Source organism: Pongo pygmaeus, chromosome 2 (assembly GCF_028885625.2).
Source record: "Pongo pygmaeus isolate AG05252 chromosome 2, NHGRI_mPonPyg2-v2.0_pri, whole genome shotgun sequence".
NCBI lineage: Eukaryota > Metazoa > Chordata > Mammalia > Primates > Hominidae > Pongo > Pongo pygmaeus.
In genome coordinates this window covers 113,867,248-113,881,851 of record NC_085930.1, presented here as the reverse complement: position 1 = coordinate 113,881,851, position 14,604 = coordinate 113,867,248, and the positions used below count along the sequence as shown (strand labels likewise).

At 42.0% G+C, this 14,604-nt stretch overlaps 1 protein-coding gene across 1 annotated transcript in view; it reads left to right on the top strand.

Annotated features, from left to right (window-relative positions):
* The first annotated feature begins 2,689 nt into the window (after positions 1-2,689).
* Positions 2,690-14,604, top strand: part of MYRIP (myosin VIIA and Rab interacting protein) — a 443,398-nt gene continuing 431,483 nt past the window's right edge. The window contains exon 1 of the mRNA XM_054482420.2: positions 2,690-3,020. The gene's annotated coding sequence lies outside the window, so the exon portion shown is untranslated. The remainder of the gene's footprint in view (positions 3,021-14,604) is intronic.

Sequence of the window (14,604 nt, the reverse complement as noted above, 5' to 3'; positions counted from 1 at the left end):
ATTCTTATCCTATTTTTTCTTATCCTATTTTTTCTGTGAGCAATCAACAGGCTCACATTACTGTTTTTTATTGGACACTGCTCCCTGAGGCAAAATCATGTTGAAAACCTAGTTTCAAACAAATGTTTTTATGAAATGTTTCACTGGCAGGACTTGGTTTCACAATCAAGAATCTATTGGTCTGACAAAAATAAACCAAAAAACGGGCAAAGGATATGAACATAGAGTTTAAAAGGAAATACAAGTGTCTCATAAACATATGTAAAAATGTTCTACCTCACTTTTAATAATAGCAAGTCAAGCTATCGAGACCATTTTATATAATTGGCAAAGATCTGCAAGTTGAATAATGTACTGTGTAAAGGGATATGTCAGTGTATCAGAAAAATACCAGTCAGGTACAACTAGAAAAACAGAAACTACTTGGAATATTTGAAATGGGGGGAAGTTAAAACATAGAGTTGGTTACACAGAGGATGTGAGAGGCTGAAAGACTCCCAGGAAACAGTGAGACCACTGGAGATTAGCAACAGTAGGACATCCTGCTACCTCCAGGCCAAAGGGACAAGAGGGGGAGGTGTTGCCAGAACCCAGGGAGCTGAGCCCATACTGAGCCTGTCCTACTGGACTTGGGACCACCCAGGAGGAGTAGCTGCTGCCATAGACACCCGTCTGTTCCCACCACCCAAGCTGAAAGGGAAGAATGGGAAATACCCTGGCTTCTCCCTTTCTCCCTCCTATTCTCCTACTGCTGAATCCCATTGGCCAGTTGATAGGGGAGTCTGGGAAATGAAGCCTCCCACGAAGCAGTCGGAAGGACTAGGAATGGATATGAGAGCTAACAGGCTCAGAACCATCAGAGGGGTGGGTGTGTGAAATATGCACTCACATACCTTGTGTGAGATCATGAGTTTATATCTTTATGAAGGGCATTTGACATTATCCAAATTACAAATGCACATCACCTTTGACCCCATGATCCAGTTGTACAGATTTATTCTTCATATGTACCCCCACACATACACAGTTACATAAGAACAAAGTTATTCACTGCATAATTGTTATTAACAGTGATAGATTGGAGACCATTTAAATGCCCATAATTGGGGGCCCTTACATAAATTTTGGCATATCTTATTCAATGGAATATCATACAGCTGTAAAATAACAAGAAAAAGTTTTTGGTAATGATATGGAATGACTCCACGATAATATCTTGTTAAAGGAAAAGATCAAAATGTAAAACAATGTGCATAGTTTGTACAACAAAAATAAAAATAAGAGCATTAGACAAATATGTTTGTGTATATGTCAATTTCCTTGAGGAGGGTACACACTGGTTGCCCCCAGGAAGAGGAATTGAGAGACAAGGGTGGGAGGGAGTCTTGTTAACTGTGTTCCATTTGTAGTTTTAGAATTTTGTGCCACGTGAATGCTAATCAAGCACAGCTAAATAAAATTTAAATTTAATGTAAACAAAAGAGAAACAAAATAACTTCCTTCCACTTTACCAGTTTGTAGACATTAAAATCCCTTTAAAGGAGGGAATAGAATCTTTAAAGAAATTAACTCCTTTACCTTCCGAGTTCCTTTCTTTAAGGTTTTCTCTTGTTTTGTTTTGTTTTCTGCTGTGGACTGATCAGCAAACAAGCCATTTATTTCTACTGCGCAAATTTACACGGAGAGAACAGCCTCAACCCACCGGCTTGAGAGGATTTCCAGGGATTCAGAAACCACCAGTGTAACTCCATAAATGCTTTATTTTCATGGAGCGACTTCCACCCTGCAGCTAAAATTGACAAAGTGTTTTCACAGCCGAGTTGTTGGGGCTGAGGCAGTCGGTCTCAGGAAGATTCCTGGCTTAATGGATGCAAACGCGCAATGAAGTCCTGGCCTGGAGTGGAACCTTTCAACTCCCAGTCATTCTTCCAGGACCGGGAACTCCTGGCACGAGCCCGAAAGCGTTCCTCACTTGCAGCAGTCTTTGGGAGTCTTTCTGACAGCGCGGGCTCACTAACCCGGTGGTTCCGCAGCTGTGGGGGGTCTGGGAGACTTGGGCGCGCATTAGCCTGGACAGCTCTCTGATCGCTAACCCCTTTGATGTGTGTTGAATGAATGAGAGTCGTTAGCGTAGTCAATTTATGGGAGAATTAAAGCAATCCACATAGTGGTCACTACGGCGACTTTAATTACCCAGGCACTGTGAAGTGGGGAAGAGCTGTCTGTGGAGGAGCGCCACACCATGTCTTAGATTCAGGCAGGCCCCGGATTCTGGTGACCCATCACTCTACGGTCACTGAGGGTCTGGGCCCCCAGGACTCAGAGGCAGGGGACAGGAAAAGCCTGACTTAGAATCGGGGAAGGACCTGGAGTCGCACCTGGGGGCTCCCGAACCGCGGCCCCAATACTGCACTGCGCCGCAGGGAAGAGCCCCGGGAGGGGTGCGGGTCCCCGCCCCGGGCGCGCGCAGCCCTGCCCCGCCTCCTCCCGGTGCGCCCCGCCCCTCCCGGCGCGTGCCGCCCGCGCGCCGGAGGTGCTCTGGAGGAACCGGCCCGGCGGGCACCCCCTGCCCCGGCGCAGGCGCGATAGCTGGCGGCCCCTCCCGCCGGGCGCCCTGCACGCGCCCCCGCCCCGCCTCCGCACGCTCCCCCGCTCCGGGCGCCTCTGATTGGCTGTCGGCCGGGCCAGCAGGTGTCGGCGGTGGCTGCGGCCAGGCTGGCCCTGGCTGCCTGCGGCGCGGGCGCCTCCCTCGCAGCCGCTGCTGCCGACGCCGCCGCGCTCCCGCCTCCTGTCGGTTCCCGGGCTCCCGCTGCGGCTGCGGTTCTGGCAGCCGAGCCCCCGCGGTGCTGCAGCCCAGCTTTAGCGCGCAGACCGACCCGCGCCCCTTCCTCGCCGCCGGCAGCCTCTAATCCACGCGGCGCGTTGCGGCAGGTGCCCTGGGCGTACTGAGGCGCGGTGGCCTGAGCCCGGCCGCCATCGATGACCCCGGTCGCGGACCTGCTTCAGGCTGGCCACCCGGTGTGAGTACCGTCCGCCTCCCTCTTCTCCCCTCTGGCAGCTTTGCGCCACTCTCCCCTCAACGTTGCCGCAACTTCGGGGTGGGTGTGTGAAGGTGTGGAGGTGTCTCTCACGCTCCCCCGCACCCTGTGCGCGTCCGGAGCCAGGAACCCTAGGCGCGGTCAGTCAGCCTCTGCGGAGGGGCGAGGGGCGCGGGTACTTGAACTTGCTCAGGGATCATCGCGGAGTCAGAATCGCCTCTTTCTCTCGCTGCTGGGGCGGGAGCTCGCCTCTGCGTTTCCCTCGCGTTTTCCGATCCCGGATGGCCACGTAGCGCTTGGGCTGCGGTTCACCGCGTACCTACTGTGCTGCGGGCGCACCGGCGGGACGCCTCAAACCATCCGTTAAGCGCCCCGCAAGCAGCCTAGCGCGGCGGACCTGACTCAAACTCTTAATTTCTGTAAAACGGGGCTAATCAGGGACTCTCTCAAGGTCACAGCTGGTGCTCAGAGTTAGAACACAGGTGGACTGCGTCTGGCCCTCGCCCGCGGGCTGCCTGGGGAGGGGAGCGTTGTTGGCGGGGCGGTCACTTCAGTTTCATCCCGGGTTCCTCCTCATACTCCCTTTCCGCCACAGCCGCCAGACTTGAAGAGGTAGGGAGCCAATCCCAGGGGGCTCTACATAGATTTGGAGGTAACGGCGCAGGATCTTCCTGATGGACCCGTGGAGCGGAAAGATTCAGTGGTGGGAACCCCAAGACCTGCGGCTTTTTGGAGCACTTGCTCCCCTTCTTGTTCCTAATTTACTGACGTCTTGGCAGGGTAGGGGAACTTGTTCTTATATCCGTCCTGCTCCTCTTTTCTTTTTCCAAATAAGCACCGTCCCCAAGGATAAGTACGTATCCCAAAACTCTTAAATGCACACACCGGTTTGGGCCTAGGGACTTCCTAAGAGAAGCGAGTACGCTGTGGGTTTGGTTCGCTAACGTTGGCTCCTATCCGCTCCTAGAAAATGCCTTGAGTCTGGCTTCATTTCCATGCTCTCCATCTCCCCGACCATGATCTCGATTTGTTTGATTTTCTTGACACTTTCTCAGGGGAGGAAGACTGAGACGGGGGGGCTGGCCAGTCTTGGGGTATGCAAATGATGTCGGGTGTGATTCTTTTACTCCAGGTCCTTTGAGGTGGCTCCAGTGGGGCCGCCTGTGGTGTTGTGGGCGCTTCTCAGAGCTCTGGGCTGGGGAGACGGTCACCTAGCCTCTCTTGCTATTATCACCTTGTCCCTTCAACTCAGCCTCCCCCACCCCAACTCTGAAACTCAGCCATGAGATCACTGCTTAGTTTTGTGATGACTGACCAGCATCTTTGAACCTGAACTTTTTCATTTATGAAATGAAATAATCCCCACCGCCTTTCAATCTTCCCAAGGAACTTGGAGTTCAGAGGATATGACAAATGTGAAAATGCACTGGGGTTTTATTAAAAAGTCGAAGGAAGATGGTTCAAGGCGTCTGGGGCTATGGTGGAAATGGAGATAATTTTTAAAAATTTACAGCAATATCTGGGACCCTATTTGCAGATTTCAAAATCTTTTTAGAGAAATTTAGTTTGCCAAGACTTTGAAGATACTGCTTTCCATCTTCCTTGCTCACGTTCCTTTGCCTGTCCATGGGCAGCTGCATCTCTCCTAATTACCCACCACTACCTCCATCTGCGAGCTGTCTCTGTGGGCCAGAAGCTGTGTCTGTGGGACTGTTTCTGGAGAGTGGGGGGAGGCTGTGTGTGTGTGTGTGTGTGTTGTCTCTGAGGAGTCAAAGTGTGTCTCTGTAGAGATGGTGTGTATCTCTTGGTGGCGCAGTGTTCTGTGTGGTCTGGGTTTCGTTTGTCTGCGTGTATGGTGGTAGAAGGGAGAGTTATCTGGCTGCAGAATTTGTTCACTTTTGAGAAAGTGAAGTGTTAGCCATACTCAGCTCAGTCATTTAAACTAGCAGTAGCATAGATTATGTTCTGTCTCCTTCCTCCCTGCCCAGAGGGATTCCCAATGGCTGAAAAATATCCCGTAGAAAACAAGGCTTCCCCCTTTTGCCTTCGAATTATTATTGTGTATGCACAGACTCTTGTCGGAAAGCCAAGTTAAAGGGAGATGACTGATCAGACCTTGGTGAATTTAACAGTCTGTTGAAGGATAATTCCAGAAAATAATGCAGTTCTGAAGGATACACTCAGTGGATTGTCACAACTGAGCACACCTGTGTAACCAGTGCCCTGATTAAGACCCAGAATATTTCCAATCTTCCCATTACTCCTACCTACAGGCACTATCTTCCAAGGGTAGCCATCATCCTGCTTAGTTTTATCAGGTTAGTTTTATTTTTATTACTATAGTTATTTATTTTATCATTTTAGTTCCCAAGCTAAAATGAGACTTCTTGATGATTTTCTACCTCCTTTTTAATAAATGCAAACCAAGAGTAGTTATACTTCAGCCAATACAGAAAAATAGAATGAATAATTTAGCCTTACAATCTGGGTGAAGAATGACTTGGTTGTCCTACCACACCTTGATCATTAGTTATCTGGTGGTGTAACAAACCTGATCCCAGATGTAACAGTGCTGACATTGGTCAATGGAGGCTGGTTTGTTCCCATAAGAGCTTTTTCATAGGGTGAATTAAGGTAATGCAAACATGAAATTATGTGATATTAAAATATGAATGAAGAAAAAATGAATAGATTCTCATTTGATATATAAAAATGAAATATTTTGAATTCCTCAAAGATAAAAAGTTGACAGAATCAGAATTTGAAAGCTGACTGATTTATGAACTGTTGGTGGTGTTGCCACATGGTGGCACCAGGTTGGCTGGAGAACTGAAATACCTACCATCTTTTCCCAAGCCCTCAGAAAGGAATCCCAGGAATAAAATCCAACAACTCAGTATCTCCGAACATGATTTCCAACTACTGTTTTCCATATCTAGCAAGTAGATCCCTTGTGTGGTCCCTACTACTAAATCCATGGGTAGAACTCTATCCCAGCTCTTTATGAAGATGGCCTGTGAGATGGGGGCAGGTGCTTGCTGGAGGGAGCTGGAGGTGGGACACTGTTGCCTTTCCCTCAGCAAGATGGAGTTAAGGTGGTGTGTCCTTGTGATTTTAAAGAGGATTAACTGAGAAGCAAGCTTAGGTCGCCTCATCCTACCCCAGAATCTCTTCAGAGGTTTGAGGGAAGGAGTTCTCATTCCGAAGGCTGGTATCTCTTTTCACAGAGCCCTGTCGATGCTGAACCTGGAGGAATACATAGGCCTGGCTGTAGCCACGCTACTGTTGCTGGAAGACATGTCCCAAAATCCCACAGAGCATGCCTAAGTTACCCGGGAGATGTGGGGATGTTGTATCCAAATATGGAGAAGGCTAAGTGGACCCAACTGGTGCCCTTCTCCCATCCATCACCTTTTGTTTTTATTGTCAGCACGACTGAGATGCTGTTTAGAAGATTGTATTCATTTGGTGGCTTCCATGCTCATAATCACTAAGAGTGTTGAGTGTTTGTCATGTGCTGGACACTATAATTATATTTATTTATTCTTCACAATAGGAGGAGGATGGCTTTCCAATTTTATAGATAAAGGAGCTACTCCTTGAAAGTTGCACACTCTAAGTTTACACACTATGCAAGCTGGAGTGAAGGTTAAGAGCCAAGTCCCTGAAACAACATCCCTAGCTGAGTTGTACTCTTCTGCAGCGGCCAGGAGCTGGAGTGGAGTCTTATATATAATTCTTTTGTCCTCCCTGGCACCTACTCTAGCATTTTACATGTAGCCACTTAAGTGTAAGTATGGAATTGCTGAAAATAGAAAATTCTGTCATAAGCAAGAAGGACAGTGAAAGATGAGAACTTGGGGTCAAGTCCATTCAGCCTGCAGTGTTGGGACTCAGCGTGCCTACTAGAGTGTGTAGTTTTATTATGTGTTTAAAACACCATGTTATGGACACCTATCTTATCTATTTTTGTGATTTTTTTCACCTAACTTTTTTTACATGTGTTGATAACATATATTGATCATTGTAAATCTAGTTGATTCATTTTAGCTTAGTATTCCTTTGATATGCCACGGTTTATATATTGATAGATAAAGGATTTTTCTACCTCTTGCTATTATTAAATATATTACAAGGAATATTCTTGACAAGAGCTTGTAGAAATGTACAAGAGTGTGTCTTGGGCATATATCCGCAGAAGGGGAACGACTGAGTAGTAGGATATGTATGCTTAAATCAACATTCATCTGTTATTTTAGCTCTCCTAGGTTTGGCAGGTTGCCCTCCTCCTGCATTGTGTTGGAGTTCCTTGTATTCCCGTATCTTTGGCTGTGACTGGTATTAATCAGATGTTTTGATTTTGGCTAATCTGAGAAGCATGGAATGTATTTTACTGCTCTTTTACTTTGCATTTCCCTTAGAGATTATCTTTTTAATATATAGTTTTAATATAGTTTTTCAATTTTCTTTTTTGTGTATTGCCATTGGTTTTTTTACTGGCAAAATTTTGTTTTTCATAGTTGGGACTTTGAACTCCTCTGAAATTTATATATCTGTGTTGTTGAGGCAGGGGTATAATTGTTTTCCATATTGAAAACCATTTACCACATTATCATTTAATGAATAGTTTACTATTTTCTCACTTATTTTGTTGGCATCTCTGACATATGCTAATTTCTGTTGTATCCTTGGATCCATCTCTTGACTCTCTGTTCTACTCATCTTTTTGTGATTCCTGAACTAATACCATTTCATTTAATTATTAAAGCTTCATAATAAATCTTCTCTTCTTACCCTTTTTCCTTAAAACTGTCTTGGCTATTCTTGATGCTTTAGGCTTCAACATGAATTTTAGGATCTATCCCTTCCTATGAAAATTCCTGTTATAATTTACATTGAATCTAAAGGTTAGAGGAGACTTTTACTTTTTCACTATTGGTATGTTCCTTTCATGGACATGGCCTATCTCTATACATTATTTTTTAGGTCATTCTACAAGACTTTATAATATTCTCCATAAATGTCTGAAACTTGTATTAGGCACCTTATGGGTTTTCATTATCATTTTTCAATTGAGGTATAAGTCACATACTATACAATTCACTCATTGAAAGTTTACAATTTAGTGTTTTTAGTAAATTTGCAGGGTATGCAGCCATCAACACAATCTAATTTTAGAATATTTTTGAACCCTGCAAAATAAACCCTGTACCCATTAGCAGTCATTTCTCAGTTCTCATCACTCCACGCACCCTGCCACACACCCAGCCCTAGGCAACCTTACCAATCTGCTAAGTCTATACATTTGCCCATTCTGGATATTTCATGTAAATGGAATCATACAATAATACAGTATGTGGCATTTTGTGTCTGGCTTCTTTCACTTAATGTAATGTTTTCAAGGGTATCTATGTTGTTGAATGTGTCATTGCTTCATTCCTTTTTATTGGTGTATTTCATCGTGTGTGTGTGTGTGTATGTATGTATATATATACACATACATATCACATCTTAGTATCCCTTCATTAGTCATTAGAAGTTTTATTGCTCTTGTGAATAGGATCATCTCTCCTCTAGCTACATTTTTAAAATTGGTTATTGCCAGTATATAGTAAGGGGGCTGTTTTTTTATATTCTAATTTTCTATTTGGCATCTTTGTTGGTTTGTAGATTCTCTGGATATTCTGTAGAAAGCCATAGGTACTACAAGTAATGGTGGTTTTGTTTCTTCTGTTTTAAAACTGTTTATATATTTTTTCCTTGGAATATTACACTGCCTAGGGCCTCTGGCATAATGTAGAGGAATAGTGGTGATAGTGGACCTCCCAGTCTGGTATGACTTTGATGATGCTTTTAAATATTCACCAAGAGTATGATGGTTACTTTAGGTTTGTGGTAGATTTGCTTTAATGTGTTAAGAAATTGTAAACTTTTGGTATTCTAATAGCGTTTTTTTTTCAATTATGCTTATGTTAAATTTTTATCATATTCCTTTTTTATATCCTCTTTAACAAAGTTGAATTATTAGCTATGATATCAATTCATTTTGTTTTCCTTCCAAAGTTTGTATTATGAAAACGTTATATTTCCAAGTGTAAAATTGTATTTTAATATTGAATTTGCTTTTCTTTTTTTTTTTTTTTGTTTTGAGACAGTCTTGCTCAGTCACCCAGGCTGGAGTGCAGTGGTGCAATCTCGGCTCACTGCAAGCTCTGCCTCCTGGGTTCACACCATTCTCCTGCCTCAGCGTCCTGAGTAGCTGGGACTACAGGCGCCGGCCACCATGCCCAGCTAATTTTTTTGTATTTTTAGTAGAGACGGGGTTTCACCATTTTAGCCAGGATGGTCTTGATCTCCTGACCTCATGATCCACCTGCCTCGGCCTCCCAAAGTGTTGGGATTACAGGCGTGAGCCACCGCGCCCAGCCTGAATTTGCCTTTTCAAATCATACTGACACCCTATCCTGAGAGTAAACTCCCCTTGTAGGTATTTTTCTTTCTTCTCTTACTTGAGGATCAGTGTCTTGAAGAAACATCAGACTGACTGAAGAGTTTACAAAGGCTAATAAATATGAAGCACTCTGAACAGTGCCTGGCACTTAAGTCTTAGTTATTATCATAATTATACAATGTAGTTAGTAATAAATTATGAAAGAGCATTGATTTGGAGTCCTGAGGAGGAGGCTTCACTAGGGGGAGGCCGGCCCAAATGGAGTGGCTAATGGAGAATGTGGTATTTGACCTGGCAATTGAAATTAAATTAAACTAAGTGTGTTAATATAAAACATAATAATTATAGAAATATAGGCAAACAGAAGAAAGTAAAAATCACCTATATTCCCACCACTTACTTGCTTTTGAAATTTTTATATATTTTTTTCCAGAGGTCATTTGATATTGTACACGTAAATCCAAACCTTATAAAATATTAATTTTCTGAATCTCACTAGTTATTAAGCCTTCATAATGATAACAGCCTTCACATCATCACATGAAAACATTCATTAATGAATTGCCCACTTATATGTAGGTCCCCATTCTGATGTCTTAAGATAGCACTAACGAGTGTTTGCCTACTAAGCATCATTTCCTTTATGGGCCAGTTGCTCCTCAGTTATATATGATTTTACTGGACATGATAGTGCAAATTCATTGTAGAGTAGAATTGCAAATCTTGCAAAAGATGGAGAACTTCGTGAAACTGATGAAACTAGGTTGACAATCTGCAGAAAACACTTGCTGATTGTTGAACACATTGATTGCTGACAGCCGTAAACCTGGTAAGGATCGGAAAATAGACAGTATCTGCATGCTCCAGAAGAGAATGAGTTGAATGACAAAATAGGGAGAGGTCCTTTTGATGCTCATCCTCAAATAATTTTGCTCAAAAGTGATACTGTTTCTGAGCTTGTCAAAAACGTCAAATGCTCGTTGAAGGATGTTTTGTGCTCTTAAGTTTGCTGGGGAATTTATGCCCTAAATATGAAAACATGATTTATTTTAAGGTAGCATTTTCCAGAAGAAATATGCTAGGAATACATGTAGTTTAAAATCTTCTCATGGGCACATTAAAAAATTTTTTTTAAATGGTGGAACTAATTTTAATAATATATTTAATTCAATATATCAAATATACTTTTGTATATATTTCAAGATAAAATCAATATAAAATTATCAATGGAATGTGTGACATTCTTTTTTCTATACTAAGCCTTTGGAATCTAGAATGTATTTTATACCCACAACACATTTCAACTGGACTAGTCACATTTCAAGTGCTCAGTAGCCACATGCATTGGATAGTGTGGTTCTAAGAACTAGTGTAAAGTTATATATCAAAATTTGCTAAAAGATTAATAAAATGTATCCTCTTGTTTTTTTCCCTTAAAATGTAATACTAATCAAAGCTTTTTATTTCCCATTATTTACTGTGATATTTTAAGTGGGTTTACTTTAACTGACTTTTCTCTGGTAACAAGTGTCCTTGAATAATATGGACCATATGAATATTATTTTTTAAAAGTAAAGTGATACTCTAAAAAACTTAACAACACATCAGCAACTTTAATGCCAGTATTTATTCTTCTGTCATTACTTTCATCCTTCAAATAATCTGTTTAATCTATGTACTGTAATTTGTTCAATGAAACCATTCTTTTAAGACATTAGGCACTTTAGACTTTTATTAACTTCAACTTTGTAGACATTCTTTATTTTCTTGAGATGAAGTACTTTGTCAAAGTTAGTTTACTTGAAGCTTTTTATATATATTTTCAAATAACCCTTCAGAAAAGTTTATAAATTTATCTTGCCATTAGTAGTATATGAGTATGCCAAATTCCCATGCCTTGCCTTTGATAAGTATGATTATTCAATAACAGTGCTAGTTTCTTGGGCAACAAGAAGAACCCCAGAACCTTGCTTTTTATTTCACCTTTCTCTACTTGTGAGGCAGAATGTATCTGCATATTTATTGGCTCTTCATGGCCAACTTCACTATAGAGTTATCCATGGAGGTTGTTTTTTATTTCCTGTGCATTCTGTAACTTGCATTTATTATTTGATGTTTTTGAAAGAATAGTTAAGTTGTTTTACCCAGGTCATGTTCATATTTTTAACTATTAAATACCTTTCCATCATATGAAATAATATGTTTTATTAATATGTTTTTCTATGATAGACTTTTGATTGTTTCTTTAATTTTTGGGGAGTATTACATAGATGCATTCAGTAAACATCCTTGAAATTTATTTATGCACATGTACAAGAAACTCTTGAAGATATATGCCTAGAAGTGAAATTGCAGGGTCTTATTTTATGAAAACTTTGAATTTGATCATTTGTTGCCAAATTACCCCCCAAAGTGACAATACTAATTTAAATTTCTATAGCAATGTAGATGGATAGTATGTCACATTAAGGAGATAATAGTACAGAAGGAAGAACAAAGATGTTAAAGGAGAAAATATATAGGTATATATTTTTGTGTATATATAAATACCCTAAAGTTCAATTAGAAAGCTCAGAGGTTTTTGACCTTTTCATTTTGAATATTGCATCATATAAATGATTGTACATAAATATATCATAAACCTCATATAAATATTTACCAGCCAGGCGCGGTGGCTCATGCCTGTAATTCCAGCACTTTGGGAGGCCAAGGTGGGTGAATCTCCTGAGGTCAGGAGTTCGAGACCAGCCTGACCAACATGGTGAAACCTCGTTTCTACTAAATACAAAAAATTAGCTGAGCATGGTGGTGCATGCCTGTAGTCCCAGCTACTTAGGAGCCTGAGGCAGGAGAATTGCTTGAACCCAGGAAGCAGAGGTTGCAGTGAGCTGAGATTGAGCCATTGCACTCCAGCCTGGGCAACAAGAGCAAAACTCCATCTCAAAAAAAAAAAAAAAAAATTACCTAGCTGGGGAAAACTGGTAAGAGTTTAAATGGTCAGCAATTTAGTAGTGCCTTTAATGAGGACAGACTACAAGAGGAAGTAAACACCTGTTGGGGAGAACCAGGAAAGCACCTCTGTCCAGCTCTGCCCCTGTCTCACCCATCCTAGGGTGTAGATTCTACCATTGGACAATTATTCCTTTTTGTCTTCTATTCTGTTAAAATTTAGAAGACTTTTGTTGGGGTAACTCCAAAGTAACACTGTGATATTAACACCCTAATGTGAATGAATATATGTGATCAATTGCTAGTGATAGGCAGATCAGAACAGCGTGACACCACCAGAGGGTTAGTGAGGAAATGGCAGTGAGGTGGACATGGTTGGGGGATGGGCTGGATGATTTACTAAAAGAAACCTCACCCACTTCCAACTTACCCTGAGGATGAATTCTGCATTTCTGCCGGGAAAGTAAAAAGAACTTTGTGAAACCATGTGCCTAAAAGCTTTCAGAAAACTGTTTTTGGTTTTTTATTCAGTCATTATCTTCCCTAGATAATTATGAGTTAAATTTTCCGTGTATATTTATATATCATCATCTGGGGCAAGAAAAAACACTGTATGGAATTCCATTTTGTGGCTATGATTTACAATGTGATACCACTGATGAGACAGATGTGTGATCTGCAGCCGGGATACACAAATCCATGCTGTGGGCTGACAGTTTAATCTTACTGAGCTGACACTGGGGAAGAAAATGCAAAACGTGTGTGCCCCAGGAAGGGTGAGTGCCTGGAAAACAGGTGCCCGTGACCTCGGGATCTAATGTGGCTATTTGCCAAAAGCCTCAAATAATCTTCTGACACTGAATCCTGGTGGCTCAGATAACAGTATCCTGTGATATGGTTCCCTCTTTTTTGGTGTGAAATGTAATTATCTCAAAGTGTGTTGGGTCATTTTCTAGTCTGGCAAGCCCAGATGACAGGACTCTGGTGAAATCTTTGGGGAAAAGAAAAATACCCAAACCTCTTTACATGATGGTTTTGTTTGTTTGTTTGTTTTTTTCCTGAAGAGATCCCAGTATGTGTAAGCAGTGCTTCCAGTTCCTAAAACCTTTCTGACTTCCTCTTGAAAACCTCTGTCTCCAGCATCATTTCATTTTACTTATGTAGCTCCAGCCTCAGAAAATATGGCAGGTGCTGCTTTTGTGTTTGTGTTACATGAATATGGTTTTGTTGCTTTGCTTCTTCTGAAAAGCAATTTATTAATCATTAGAGATTTTGATTTACTAGAAAGATACGTAAATAGTATTATGTTTGAGATGAGTATCTTTCTTTTACAGCTAATTATAAGAAAAATCAGAAATGCTGTTTTAATTGTTTTAATCCTTGTTCAAAGTCTTTCAGAAACCCACCAATCAATTTTTCAGCTCTGTGGTCCAGCGGATGTCAGGTGCCTCCCTGGAACTGCAGATCTTGCAGTGTGGCACTGGAATGTTGCTGAGATCCCCTAAAGGCTCCTTCATGCTCCCAGGTCTGAATCCTTCCTTTTGCAGGTTCCAGGTACCTGATGCATGTTCTTCCCACTGCCCCTGCCACCATCCACTTTCTGCTAGGGTTGCTTTTCCCTCAGGCTGCTGCTGATGGTGGATGGGGATGCAATGCTGACGTTTTCCCCTTCTCTTTTATAAATGATCCAAAAGCAACAAAGAGAATGAAAAACAAAAGACCAAACATTTTTCACAAATCTGAAAGATAGTTAAAATTGCTTCCCCAAAAGGTGGAAACATTGCTAGAAAAAGTGGGATCATGGGATGCATGGGAGGTACATGGAAGGAGGCAGAAGGATGTGCTCTGCATGTTCAGTCAAGAGCACTTGAAGGTGAGATTTCCTGCTGGAGTGCAACACCCAAGTCCCTTGTACATAGTGGGATAAGGAAGCCTGCAGAGGCAGCGAACACTTCCTGCTGTCCACCACTGCCCACCCCCGACCCCTGCACCACCCCACCCCGACTTAGTGCCTTCTTTGCCTCTTGGCCAATCTCACCAGAGTTTTTACTGGTTCTTTTCAGACTTTCCAAAGAACCAACTTTTGGCTTTGTCTTCTCTATCCTATCATTGTTTCGATTTATTAATCTCTGTTCTCATCTTTATTCTTTCCTATTTCTTTGTTTT